Consider the following 14,257-nt stretch of genomic DNA (forward strand, 5'->3'; position numbering starts at 1 on the left):
TTGTATCTCTGTAGGAATTATTCACTTTCTATCAGCAAGACAAGGAAAGCACGTTCGACTTAAGTGAAAGGATGTCACTAATGGTACAATTACTTTAATTCATGGTTCTATACATTAAGCGGATGAACTCATGTTCTAAGAAATGCAGCCATTTGTCTATTGCTGATGGTCTTGTGCTCAAGGCATAGGATTTTCAACAGAAATCCACACCCCTTCTCTTGATGATGTAACTGATGCTCTGCTCACGTGTTCTTCTATAGCACAATAAAGGGGGAAAAAAAAAAAAGGGTTTGAACCCACTTTGTGTAAAAATCACATGGAAAAGACTTCCCAGTGAGCGCTCGGCAAAGTCGTAACAGAAAATGTTGGAACACTATTTTGAATGCAAGAATAACTAAAGACATGGCAATTAACAGGAAATGACAAAAAGGAGGATCTAAAAATTAGTTCATATGTAATTACCTGGAGCATCCCATAATGCACTGCCAGATTTGAAATCTGCAGCCCCTTAGAACAAACGGAATGTCATGAGGTAAACTATTTAATTATAGTAAAATATTTAATATAACAAGAACTCGTTCTATAAATGGAAAAGATGGGGATTAGTACAGGAAATACCAAATGCCAAAGGACCTCACTAGAGAACAGATGATGACAGGTCATCCTGAACAAACAGCTGTACTGGAACAAGATCAATAGCAGAGTTCTCCAAATTTTCTTTTAGGATCAATCTTATTTAATAATTTTACAGCTGAACTTGGCACAAAAGTGTTGAATACTAATTGCATTTCTTCATAATAAAATATTGAACTGAATCAATAACAGCAGGAGATATGGAAATATAACGGAGGAAAACAGACGGCATTGAGGATGGGGCACAGGTATAGATGAAATGAGATAACACAAAGTGCAAGATTTTACAAGCTACTAACAATAATTTGTTTCTGTTCTCACTTCTAAAGGAATAGAAAAAAAATGTAAGTCTCATAGTGTATCACAGAAAAATTTAAGATCCTATGCATAGGACTGATTATTAGATAGTTTGTACTCATGCAAAAAACAAATGCAAACGTATCATGAGGTATTTCTAGAAAAACAAAAAACAAACCTGACAAATGGTAATACAGCCACTTAACTGATGAGACCTTGAATCTTAATTTTGTTCATACTTTTAATAAAAACCATTTTCACAACTTAAAAGAGTTTATCTTAGATCAAACGAGAAGAAGGCCTGTCAAAGTGACCAAAGGAACACAGAGCACATCTCAAAACAAGAGTCTCCTTAACCATGGTGTTTCACTGTAAAAAAAAGGCTAATAAAGGAATTAAGTTTGCTCACTGTTGTCTTAGCAGAGAAGGGATAGTGAGTGGAGTGCTTATACATAATAAAGAAATAAAATATGCTCCAAGCAGATGAGTACAAACTGACTGTGATCAATTCTAAGATAGGAATTAGAACACAGGTATCAATTTCTAGGAAATGAAGAAATGATGGCTATGTATCTGCAGCACTCAATAACTGCACAGACTTTTTTTTTCTTTGAGAGAGAGAGAGCACAGCAAAAATCCTACAAACTTCAATGCCTCAAAATAATTAATAAAATATCCACACCATTCAAAGAAGTGTAAAGTATAACAGAAGCAGTGATATTGTCTGTTTTACAGATCAATAAACCTTTTCAGTCATTATGTGGAGATCTATCAGTCAGTCTGATGAAGATTAACTCTGGTTCTTTATTCTACTACCTCCGATACTCCATTTTAATAATAAATTATTTTAGCTGGAGCACGTTCTCATGTTGTTATGATTAACTCCTACTTCTAACAAACAAAAAAGCTACATCCATGATAACATTTGAGATCTCTTAAAACTCCTTTGTTTCCCCTTTCACCCCTCCTCATGCTATGTATAAGAAGTGTAAGTATTTTGAAGAGTCGGCTCCCTGTTTTCAATTAATTCACACTAAATATAGCCACAGACAGTCAGAAAGGCTGCATTTTGCATTACTCTCAGTAAACAATGACAGCAAAAGGAGACCATCCATTTATTTTGGTTTCAGTTCATGACTTCAGAGTGAGATAGAACAAAATGTCAGAAATGCAGACGAGTGTTCTGCCCCCAGTTTTTTTTTGTTTTGTTTTTTTTTACTACTGCTTACAAAATCCGACATATCAGTTTTGATTCACAGATCACCTCTCCAGTGAAAATCTTGCTACAGCTCAAATGAATCAAAAATTAACTGGCTTTAATTTATAGCTTGTATGAGATGCGTTGTTATTTAGCAGAGGAAGAGAATAAACCTAAATACAGAACAAACGTACAATGGAAAATTTCAGTATCTCATAATAATGTTTACCAGATAATTACAGTCACCCAAAGAGACCTTACTTTTAGTCTTCAGATCTTTACAAGGAATCAGAGACTGACCACGGATTTCAACGGCCCTACCAATTGTCTAATAATAAGCAGCCTACAGAAATGTTAAAAAGCCAGTCTGAGTCATTCAGTAGCCTTTGTAACTTGTGTGGATGAACTACGGTATCCTTGATCCTGTGCCTATTATTCTGCCTTTTCTTGATAGCATTACTAGTCATTGAAGCTTTTTTTCCTAATGAACAGAAGAATTTAGTCTGCAGGAGCACCGCACTATGGCTCATAATTGAGATGCTTCCCCATACTTTATATTTTGATCATGCTTAGCTACACAAGGGCAATAGTCAAGTTAGCTTAATAATAGCCAGAAGAAATGCCTCTAATCCAATTGGTCACAGGGCACATATCACCAAAACCAATTTCTTTATAATTAAAAGGTGCTTGCAGGCACAGTGAAAGCTTGGAAGTTGCCCAGGGATTTTGGGGGAAGTGTGGGGATTTTTTTCCTATAGACAGCAACCACACTGAAGCAATTTCTGAAACACACTGATAAGCTTTGCCTTTGAATTTACATTAAAGAGCTCAATAGTCACTACCTGTGAGAACAGCTCATGCTTCTAAACTGACTTGTGTCCTGGAGAGATTATGGACACAAGAGCTCCAGGAGATTAGCACGTCACTTGGTTTAAGTGACACCCAATCCATTTTATTGACATGGCCTCTATCCTGCAAAACAAGCACTTTTTAAGTGAAACATAATGAAAATTTTGTGTTGCTTTATGGACCAGTACATAATGGCTTTTCATAGGCAACTGCTAGCCACTACTGGCAGATCTGTAAACGAAACCAAAAGCACTTGTTAGAGATGCCTTGTCAGTACACATCACTGCACACAAACACAGTGGAACACTGCACTGTTTTTTAATTCTACCAAATCATGGCCACAGATCAAGAACTTGAAACTTCATTGCATGAGGCAAATTATTGCATTGTATTGTTACGATTATTATTTCAGTAAGGTACTCAATCAAAAGGCAATAGGGGCCCTCAACTTGATCTCCTAATTATTTACAGCAATGTGAATGTGGAACTTCACAGCAGGAAGAAAATCAGTGTAGGTAAAGAGTTCTCTCACCTTCCCTTTTAATGCTATTCCAGACATGGAGTACAGTTTGGATGCTCTACTTGCTGCTGAGGAGCTACACTGTGAGAATGAAAATAATTATTGAATGGAAACTGTGGATCAGCTTGAAAAAGTCTGCCAGCTATCCGGCCTCCACTATTCTGGAGAAACAAGCTTTTACTAATACTTTGGAAAACAAACTTTTCCCATCCCTATCAACCTGTCTTAAATCATCAGGACTGACTTCACAGTTTCTAGTGAAGCAAAACGGAAATTTTCATTTTGGCTACCTAATTCATGGACACATATTAAAATCCAGGACATCCAAGTGGATTCCTCCCAGTCTTGGAAATAATGTAAGATGTTTCTCAGATGGTTACCAAGCACTGTAGATGGTGTCCCTGTAAGGAGCAGGAAAGTATCCTGTGCCAGCCTGAAAGCGGGCAGTGTGCTCAGCACAAGCATCTTGGAGTAGGAAGTACTCAAACCAATCTATCAGAAGCTACAGAAAGTTAATAAAAAATACAACTGTTTTGCCTAATTACATTCTATTTTAGAGCTTCTCTGATTCCCTACACTGCTTACTGCACTTCGCAGTAATAGAGGAAGCATGTATGTGGTACAATTCTATCTTGATCAAAAATGTTTGTGTGACTTCTCTGAAAGACTCCCACTCTGCTTTTGCTAACTAAATCTTCATTAGCAATCAAAACTGGGGAATTCCAGAGCTGGCCTTCCTCATGATTTTCTAAAGGAACAGTTTCAACAGAGCCTCAAACTTTAGCAGGCCTCCCACAAGAAACTGAGTGAAATGCTTGCTAACTGAAAAGCAAGGCAAAATAGCTTCAATATGACATTTTCAGCATTTGCTTTGGGTCTCCTTACTCTTTTTTTGACACTGCAACTTCTTGTTTGACAATTGTATAAGATATTACAGATAACCTGAGACTAGATATTAAAAGACAAATTTATGGAGGGAAAAGTTGAGTATGTGATTGACATGCAGGAACCATTCTTCCAAGGCAGTATTATTTTCAATTTTTCAATGTCACGAGATTCCTAACGTAGATGACCAAAATATTTACCATGAATGCAAACAATCTAAGTGTAAATATCTGGATCACAGAATTCCTTCTGCTTTTGAAGCTTCCTGAAGGCAGATTAAACACAACCCTAACTTTCTTACAGGGTATGAAAAATACTATTGGTGTTGCCGGTGAAGGTCAGCCTATTGCACTTCCTAGCTGCTTGGTATTCAAGTTCTGCAGATCACAGCAAAATGTCTTCTGTTGGTTGAGTCAGCTCACTGTCACTAGATTTGTTGTGGCTGAATTCATGTTTGCTTCATTGCTTCTGTTCTTATTTGAAAGAGTAGAATACATCTCTTCAGGGACAATAAACAGCAAAAATCCTGCTTTATGGAGGGGTCAGAGATAAAAATTTAAGTAAATATGAACTAACAGGAAAATATGCTCTTTTTCTTATCTCACTTTCATGTAATTTCCTCACTATGCTGCATGCTTTGTGGTATTTATTATTCTTTGTCACAGTTACTTAATAATAGAATACTTGTCCTTCTTGGTCAGCTAGTATGAACATTTTTATCTGTACAACCATTGTTGCAGCATTTGTGTTGTATAAAAATATCTATTTCCTGAACAGTAGTTCCTCTGACTTAGAATAAACTTACATTTGAATAGAACATTAGAGCATCCCTCTCATACATTACTCAAAAGATAGCATCACAGAATCATTTACAGGCTAAAGATTAAAAAAAGAAAAATTCACTTAAATGTCAGGACAGAGTATGTTTAAAGCAGTAAGACTTTGAAGCACAGTGCTAGCAGAATTCTCTGCAGTTTTGGAAGCGTGAATCCTTAAAGGCCCAGTTCTCTGATGACATTTGACACGTTCCTAAGGCAGGAAGGAGAAAAGAAGGAAAGCAAGGAAGGAGAAAGGAAGGAAGAAAGGAGAAGGATGGGAATGAAAGAAAGGGAGAAGAACAGGGGATTAGGTGGAGGAAGGAGAGGCAGAAGAATTAGAAAAGTGGACCGGAGTCTCACCAATATAATATTGGTAAAGACTTAAGATGAAATACTGAAAAATAATGAAGTAAATACCTATTTATGGTTTGTATCTTCCAGATCCAGGAATGTGTCATTATCAGAAAGCTTTCTTACAAGGTGACTTAATCTTGTTTTCCCATCAGCAAGACCTCTTAGATCAGGCTCACGACAACAGTTTTTCTGACTAGTACCTGAGCTTCAATAAAATCATATGCTATGTCATGTGATCAATGCCTTATCTACAGAATCTGGTGAACATGCACTGTGTATTACTACTTGAGATCACAGCTGTAAGTTACAGAAGAGTATAAAAATGCATCTTTAATTCAAATGTTGATATTTAATGTTTGTAAACCATCTTCAAAATTGTCAATAATGATATATGGTGCTATAAATATGATTACAGCTTCCATGCTTGCCTTTTCTGTATCACAATAAAACACAATAGATCACTTAGAAAACCTTTTTTTCCTCACCGTATTTCCTAGAGTGCATAGTATGCATTAGTCAAGAGAAAAAAAACAATACAATATACTTTTCAAATCATGGAAATAAATAAGCATGAAATTACATGAAATGATAATCATTCATAACACCAAGAAAGAAGAAGATTTTTGTACTGACGATAACACAAATATTTAAAGTTTAATTTTAATAAATGTCCTGCAAGTTCAGTTCAGAACCTGACATATTATATACTAATGTCATGGAAATATACTCAATAAAATAGCAAACATCATATTTTCAAGTGGGTGACTGATGTGTTTCTTAATAAAAACATATTCATTCTGTTGAGAAATTGCAAGGAACAAAAGAAGATATTTATTCAACGCTCTCAAGGACAAACTATTTTTGTGTGCTATATAGATTGTCCTCTGTAGTATCTTCTGTGTATTTTTGAGATTACTTTAAAAGGATTCCTTATGGCCTGGGACAAGTGTAACAATTCTGCCTTGCAAGTGCTTTTACTTACTGAAAATAAAACACATACACACACACACACAAAAGTAAGAACATAAAATAAATAACAAATCCTAGCTTGTCATTGGCTCCAAGTAAAGAGATTTTGTAGGAAATGTTATATTAATCTCTGCATTTACCACAGTCATTCAAAATAGATAGACTGCCTCTGTAAATAAGAAGCTTAAGAGCAATGAATATTAGAAAGTGGTAATAAACTTCGAAAGCTAATGCTCCTGAAATTTACATGACAATTTGAAATCTGTCTCTACAGATATTATGTCATCTTGTAATATTCAAAAAGCAGGATTTGGTAAATGTTGTTGAGCCCTTCATGTTAAGATTGAAGCAATAATGGCCACAGAAGTCTCAGAAAATCTCAGCTTTGAAGAGCACTAACAAAGGGCCAGAGACCTTACTGTGTTACACTGCATTCTTTTACACTGTAATTATTAGAAGCTTTGTTCACCTACATTGGCAATCCATTTCTCCCCACAACGACTTCCCTCTGAAGGGCCAAGTACACACTTTGTATTATGTGGGAATTATAAAGCATTATAAATTATAAAGTAGCTGTTTTTCATAAAACTATTATCCAGATATATTTGGCAACTATTTCTTTAATCAATACCATAAATGTAAATTCTGCTCTGAAATAACCTCTTTAGGAATGAAGGAGAGCTCATTTACAAGGCTGCATTACAAGATCACATCAACAAAAAAATCATAGCTATCTAGCAATATCTACACTGTAAAAGACTCTTTTTTTAAGTCATTGCTAGGTGAACTGCATAAGACCTTATAAATTAACTGCAAAGAATTTTGATCCTCCTCCACTCCCATCTACTATAAAACAGCAAATCATTTCTCCATATCACAGCAACTCTTCTACAAAGGGTTTAATCTCTACATACTAGAGTCCTCCTTGGCTTCACACAAGGAATACAAAACTGCTGATGGATCCATTTGAGAACTAGCATCTCTGTGAGCTCAGCCTCATCTTTTTGGAAATACAGACTTTTGGAAGCCATTAACACCAAATCACTACTTCATTCACAGACAGCTGTTTCAGATATCTGAACTGGGGTAGATCAAAGAAAAGGTAACATGGTGGACAGAAGGATAGAGATGAGATGTGTAAAGTCATAACATAGTAATGAATAAATACGATTTGGTTTTTGCTTTCAAAATCAGTTCTTACAGCTATAATCCATAAGCAAGCCTTAATGATGCAAACAACAGAAATTCACTGCAGAAGGAAAAAGAGGATGGAGTGACTAATATATATTCCTGCACGTACAATTAACAAATGTACACTTAGAAGAGTGGTGTGGTTAGAATGATATCTTACAGATTTATAACAATAAAGATTACCATGGTGGAAAGAGGCAATTAAAAATGAAATGCTAACACGAGTCCTAAGCTCACAGCAGAAAACTCCAGAAGGAGCAATCCCCAGAAAGAAATCTTTCGCCCTGACAGTCAACTCTTAAACTGGGACTAGGAGAGGTGGCATCAGGCTCCACCCCTTCCGGTCACACAACTAAATTGCCTTCACCTGTATTCCCAGGGCTGACTCAGCTGTTGCCTCAAGTGATCAATCAGGCTGTAGCAGTGCAGTTATCCAGCACACATGGAAAATTACTCTGCTTAATCTGAAACATCTTTTGATATTGTTGTGTCCATGTTTATAAGTTAAGAAAGGCTATTCATCAAATGCATGCTTAACGGTCTAGATATTTCTCTAAAAATTCATTGCAGAAAGGAAAAGAAACCTTAGCCAGAAAATCATTACAGAACATGCAGTTATTCCAAATTACTGAGATTTTTCCTCCTTATTAATTTTTTGTTCTTCCACAGAGTGAATAGAATGCGTTACAACAAATAGACATAGGAGAAATTTTTCTTAAGGTCTCTTTTTTCACTACTTAACATCAATGGCTTAGTGATGCCAAATGGCAAACGTTCTCATCTTACACCAAGTTACATACAGATTTCTTATCAGAAACGAGATCTACATATCGAGCCCCATAATACCTTAAAAACTGTGCAAGAAGGATGCAAATGAGATGGGAAAAACGTTGTTAGAATTTACAGTAGTATTGATAACACTGTAAACAGCTTCATGAACTTACAGTTTATTATTTATTTTATTATTACAAACAAAAAGTTACTAACTGGTCTGTATAAATTGCTTTTAAATGTCAGCCTTCATTAAGATTCAGTCTAGTTTGAATCAATTTACTGAGCCATCTGCTTTTCAAAAGGAGAATTCCAGAAGAAGGAATATTTTTTGCAAGATTTGCAGCATGGCAAAGTAAAGACATAGTGAGAATGTCATGTGGAACTTAATACAGCCTTGCTGCTATTCTCACAATGAGATAAAGCCAAGAGGGTCCAACAAAGCAGCAACTGGCAGCACAGGGAATGTGGGAGCTGTATTGCCACAAGACAGATTATTTGAAGGAGAACTCTTACACTTCAGTTATGGTATGGGAGCTGTTGAATCACAGCCTAAACCACTGATTAAGCACCTGGGAAAAGCACTTGGTCAACCCTGGTAGCAAAGGTGAAGGCAATTCACCTCTGTGACCTGAAGGGGTGAAGCCTGGCTGCACCTCTCTTAGAGAAGCTTTCCCCTGCAAACCTAGAATCTACTGATATGGATGAGGAATCTTCTTTCCTTCCTTCACAGCATCTTTTTTATTGCGCTGGCCTTTCCATCATCACACTTTTGTTGCAACACCTTTCCCATTGTATTGATCTAATTGCTACAGTTACCCCTAGTTGAGGAATCTGGTAAGATGATCTCAGCTCTGAATCTATGTTAACACATTATCTAGACAAAACTTCTGAAAGGATACTGCAGAGTTTCAGACAACTTTTTCATCAACCCCTTTCAGAAAAGCAGTCTATAGAAGCTATTGATTTCTGGCATATCCTTATAAACTTCCTCACGTGACTTGTCAAGAAATAAAAAGATGATAATTCATCTACATTGGGATTTCCAGATAATATTAAATGCAATTTAAAACAACATTTGGACACACTTGAACTTAATTCAGTATCAAAGTGCTAATGAGAATTTGTCACTAATGGACGGATAAAAGTGATGTACTGGAAGTGGAAGGAAAAACAGAGAGAGGAAGGAGATGAAACAGGAGGAGAAAGTGCTGATTTATATATTCTAAAGCAACTCCAACCATCTGTAGCAAAAAGCTTCTGATAACTTAAACTGGAGTAAGTTAAATAAGGGATCTCACTTCTCGGTGTCAATCAATCCAGAATGTCCTGAATTGTAAGAAAGCTATTCAAGATGGAGACTTCTATTGCATGTTACAAAGACATGCATCCCAGAAAGAATTAAAACCTAGGAGTTTCAAATAGCTTGACTTCTACAGTTTCTATAGAATGCTTAAAAATGAAAAATTTATATAATTCTTGAATACTTGTATATCACGTTCCGTAAATGCATTAAAAATTGTACTAAATTTACCAGTTATTGGAAAAATCTCTAGTAACATCCAAAGCAAATGTATAAATAATTAATAAAATTAATTAAAATTAATTAAAATACTAGTTGCATTTTAGTGTTCAATTTTATAATGGGAGGCTGTTTTTAATTGGATGTTTGTCCAAATCACAGATGATCAGGATCCAACTCCTTTCACATTACCAAAAACTCCAAAGAGAGAATGCGGAGCCTTACACTGTTCAAGAACATCTTAATTAGTTTACTGTTATCACAACTCAGTATTACAAACTGCACTAAGATGCAAAGCAAGCAGAGATAGGAGAAACTCAATGAAAGCTGATAAAGAAACAAACAGGATGTAACGATAGCTCACAAAATCACATTCTTTCCACAGATGAGATCTAGATACTAAGGTCATTTTTCACTGACAGTTCTTTATCCCAGTAGTGGTAATATAAAAAGTTGTAGGGAGTAACTGCGCATGGAAATGTACGTTGGGAAGTTGTGAGATATCATCAAATAATCATTAAATTTGAAATAGAAAAACTGTTGGAATTATTAAAACTTTAGATCAGAATGCTGTACTCTATTTCCAGTTCTCTGCGTTCTACTGCATTGATATTTACTCTTAGAAAGGGTGAGAGATAGAAAATTTACTCTATCCTAAAAAAAAATAAATCTAGTAAATTAAATCCATATGAATTACCACAGGCTCTGAAAGTTTTGATGTTTTCCATGGAAGTTACTGTGTGAATATACTCATAAAAATGTCTTAGATACATAATTCAACCAACCAACCAAAAAAAAAAGGCAATAAAAATGAAGTCAAATATTGCAACCTCATACATTTCTAGTTGTCAAACTTCTATTTTCAAAATTATTTTTGGATCACATTAATGGAATAAAATATTTGCAGAGAGAGACACTAAACCAACGTCAGCTTTCCAATATTTCTGAAATCTCAAGCCCAAAATATCCCTCATTGTGGGAACAATAAATATAGAGCAGACTACTCCCAGCATACAGAATTCAAAACAGAAATGGTTTTTTTTTGTCATATTTCCCTTAAAACCGATAGAAAATTTTACTGAGGTCCAAGTCTCCAGTCCACAAGAGACAGTTTTGATTTATGCTCCTGACTTTTGCTTTCACTAAGTCTTTCTTAGCATGAATGTCCATCTTACTTAACATGAAGGTACAAGGAAAAAAGACTCTGATGGATTATATCACCTAGAAAATCATTTGTTCAAGAGGAACTCTCAGCTAAAACTTCAGGTCAATTTTCTACCTGATTCATGGACATTTAAAAATGACCAGAAAAGAAGATTTTGTATGAATTGTCACATACAGAAAGAAGGTGAAAAGTGCATGAAAAAGAATATATGACACTAAAGGAATTCTACTTTTTCACAGATTCTAGGAAAATGTAAGTGAAGTTCACTGAATAAAGGAAAGAAATGAATAAAAGGAACTCAGTCTCTAATTTCACGATAAAATTGAAGTCTAACAGAACTGCAGGCTCATTGCACAAATTGGCATTTCATAAGCTTTCCTTTCATTTCTGATTTTGGTAAACAATGGTCATATCCAATTCCAGCTGAAAAGGAGGGGTACATGAAGAGATCTTAGCTGAGACCTCTAATGACTTTTTTCCCCGCAGCTTGCATACTTACATTTCATACCAGAGGTGCAATTGCTAAGTGATGGATTCGTAAGTTTAAAACTGAGTATTCAAAATAAATGACAACAAATGTTACTTTGAGAAAAAAATCTTTCAGTTGAATACCTGAGAAACCAAACTTCTGCTATTCCACATTCAGAAAAGAACAGGCATTAGACAGACTGCAATTCCATGGGACAGTAAGGAAGTAAAAAATGAAAGCCCTAAGACACAGTGTATCAGGGAGCTCAGAAGAGTAATACTCATATCTCATTCATATCTATTAAGAACCATTGCTTCTTAATCTCACGCTGGGTATACAGATATTAAAAGAACCTCCTCTCCCTCCTATACATTGAAGCGAGACACCCCTCAGTAAGGATCATCCCATCTCAAACATGGCATGTTAGCCCTGACTCACCTCCAGCCATAACAGACTCAGACTCCTGAGGAACCACTTGTTCATGTTTGTTTAGGCAAGAGATTAGATTAAGTAAGACACGATCTGAATCAGTGCTGGATACACAGGCTTGACTTAATTCCGACTTCTGCAGCCACTATGTGAAGACAGGTATCTTATCACTGGAAACATATGAGTATGTTCAGACAATCTTAAGAAATATTTTCAGTGGCTCAAGGGATCATGTGAATTTTTTTCCTTCCCTGATGAAATACATTCACAATTCAGGTGAGTCAGAGTTTAGACTGACACCCTGCATGCTTCCCAAAGGCTTTGTTTCTTACCAGATTGGATCTTCATGGCTGGTGATCAGAGAGGGGCAGTTGCTAGGAATAATCTTGGACACGATTCCTGATTTGTTCTTACGCAGCTGTAATCCACATCCCACCACTCTCTCAACTTCATCACTCTGCAAAAATTTAAATATTTGTGAACAAAGAATGCCTCTTCTAACAATAAGAAAATGCCTATAATGCATTACTTTGAGTAATATCTCTTCCTGCAAAGCTGTGGATATAGTTATGTGCGCATTGCTAGTAAATGATCGTTACAATTATGTAATTTGAAAATGTGATAACTTAACAAATGGGTATTTCTACAAGCCTTAAAATACCACAGGGAGCTTAATTCCGACACTGAAATTTCTAATATTTATCTATGCAACGTTCCTTAATCTATTTGACGGTATATCCTAGGAAATATGTACATCATTAAAATAGAAAACATACTGACAAATACTAGAAGCACCAAGACATGTTTAAAGGTCTGCCTTTGTTTCTCTCTCTTACTGTCTCTTTGTGAGTCGATGCTGTTGAAATTTAAAAGACCTAAAGCTTTACATTAACTCTGTGGGAATGTTGCAACATGGTGTTAGGTTAACCTGCTTAGCTTTACATGACCTGAGATACTAAAAAATATCCTTAGTCTGAAGGGCTGACAGGCAGTAACTCAGCATCACAAGAATTTTGAAGGCAGTACCATTGAAATAGTATATGATGTTATTGAATTCTTAGCATCGAGTGAATATTGGTCATGATTTATAATAATTTTGAAATAACGCTATTTGCAACAGGATTCTCTTATCTCTGAAAAGCTTATCTGAAAGCAGTAGCACATCACAGTTTTTATTTGTATCCTTTTTCCTAGTACATATGCCAGCTGCATAACAATATACAGAGATTTTGACACATTGCCAGTCCTTACTTCTTCAAGAAGGAACTTTTTTTTAACAGTGATTGGAAAACTAGCAAATAAACAAACAAACAAAAACTCAGTCTCTCCTGATCAAAGTAATACACTTAAACAAAAGAAGCTCAGCCAAAGCTTCAGCTAAAGGCAACACAGCTGCAGGTTTTACACTGATATTTTTTAACTTCTTCAGAAATCACCTACTGATATTTCAGTCCATTCAGGCCAAGGACCTTGTAACAGTACTTCAATATATTTACAGGCACATCTCAGAATACTTTACCTCAATTCTGAGCATTTCTGAAGATTCCTAAGCTTCATGGGTCATTTTAAGTTTTGGATGGATAAGGTGGTTATTTAATCATTTTTTTTTTCTTCTTTTTTTTAATGTTTTAAATCTATTGACTAATTAACTTCAAACTGCTGGAAGTTATGCCTGACCCATGCTATGACACATCAGGCAAATATATCAGCCTTATTTTCCTGAGCTTGTCCTGCAAAGTAAGTGACATTAAAGACTGTCACAGCTCTCTTTTTCATTATGTTGTGCTTGTAACATCCAAACTGAGAACATAACACAGCTACTGGTCTATGGAAATGTGGTAGTTTGCTACAATCAAATTTTACATCCACTTTGCAACTGTCTTACACAGATATAAATTACTACACAAAACAATCATCAGGGTGATTTACACTCTCTATTACAGAAAGCAAAACATCATTACTATAGTAAAACTCCAAGGCTTAAAGATTTTCTATACTTGGTCACACAGAGAAGAGATTCTTTACAACTTCAATATATGTGATTTCCTTTGTATTTTGTAAAATCCCAAATCTTCTAGGCAAGGATCATGCTCCTCTGACTTTGGAACTCTCAAAATTTACTGTGTTCAATTTTTCAAAAGATTTTCAATACAAAATAAGAACCAAGAACAAGTCTTCCTAAAAAAA

At 35.5% G+C, this 14,257-nt stretch overlaps 1 long non-coding RNA gene across 1 annotated transcript in view; it reads right to left on the minus strand.

Moving 5' to 3' along the window:
- LOC128084291 (uncharacterized) overlaps window positions 1-14,257 on the minus strand; it is a 224,677-nt gene that overhangs the window by 190,399 nt on the left and 20,021 nt on the right. The window contains exon 3 of the long non-coding RNA XR_008208440.1: window positions 12,403-12,527. This is a non-coding gene — a long non-coding RNA (uncharacterized LOC128084291). The remainder of the gene's footprint in view (window positions 1-12,402; window positions 12,528-14,257) is intronic.

The sequence above is a fragment of the Tympanuchus pallidicinctus genome, unplaced genomic scaffold (assembly GCF_026119805.1).
Source record: "Tympanuchus pallidicinctus isolate F22 unplaced genomic scaffold, pur_lepc_1.0 scaffold26, whole genome shotgun sequence".
In the NCBI taxonomy this organism is placed as follows: domain Eukaryota; kingdom Metazoa; phylum Chordata; class Aves; order Galliformes; family Phasianidae; genus Tympanuchus; species Tympanuchus pallidicinctus.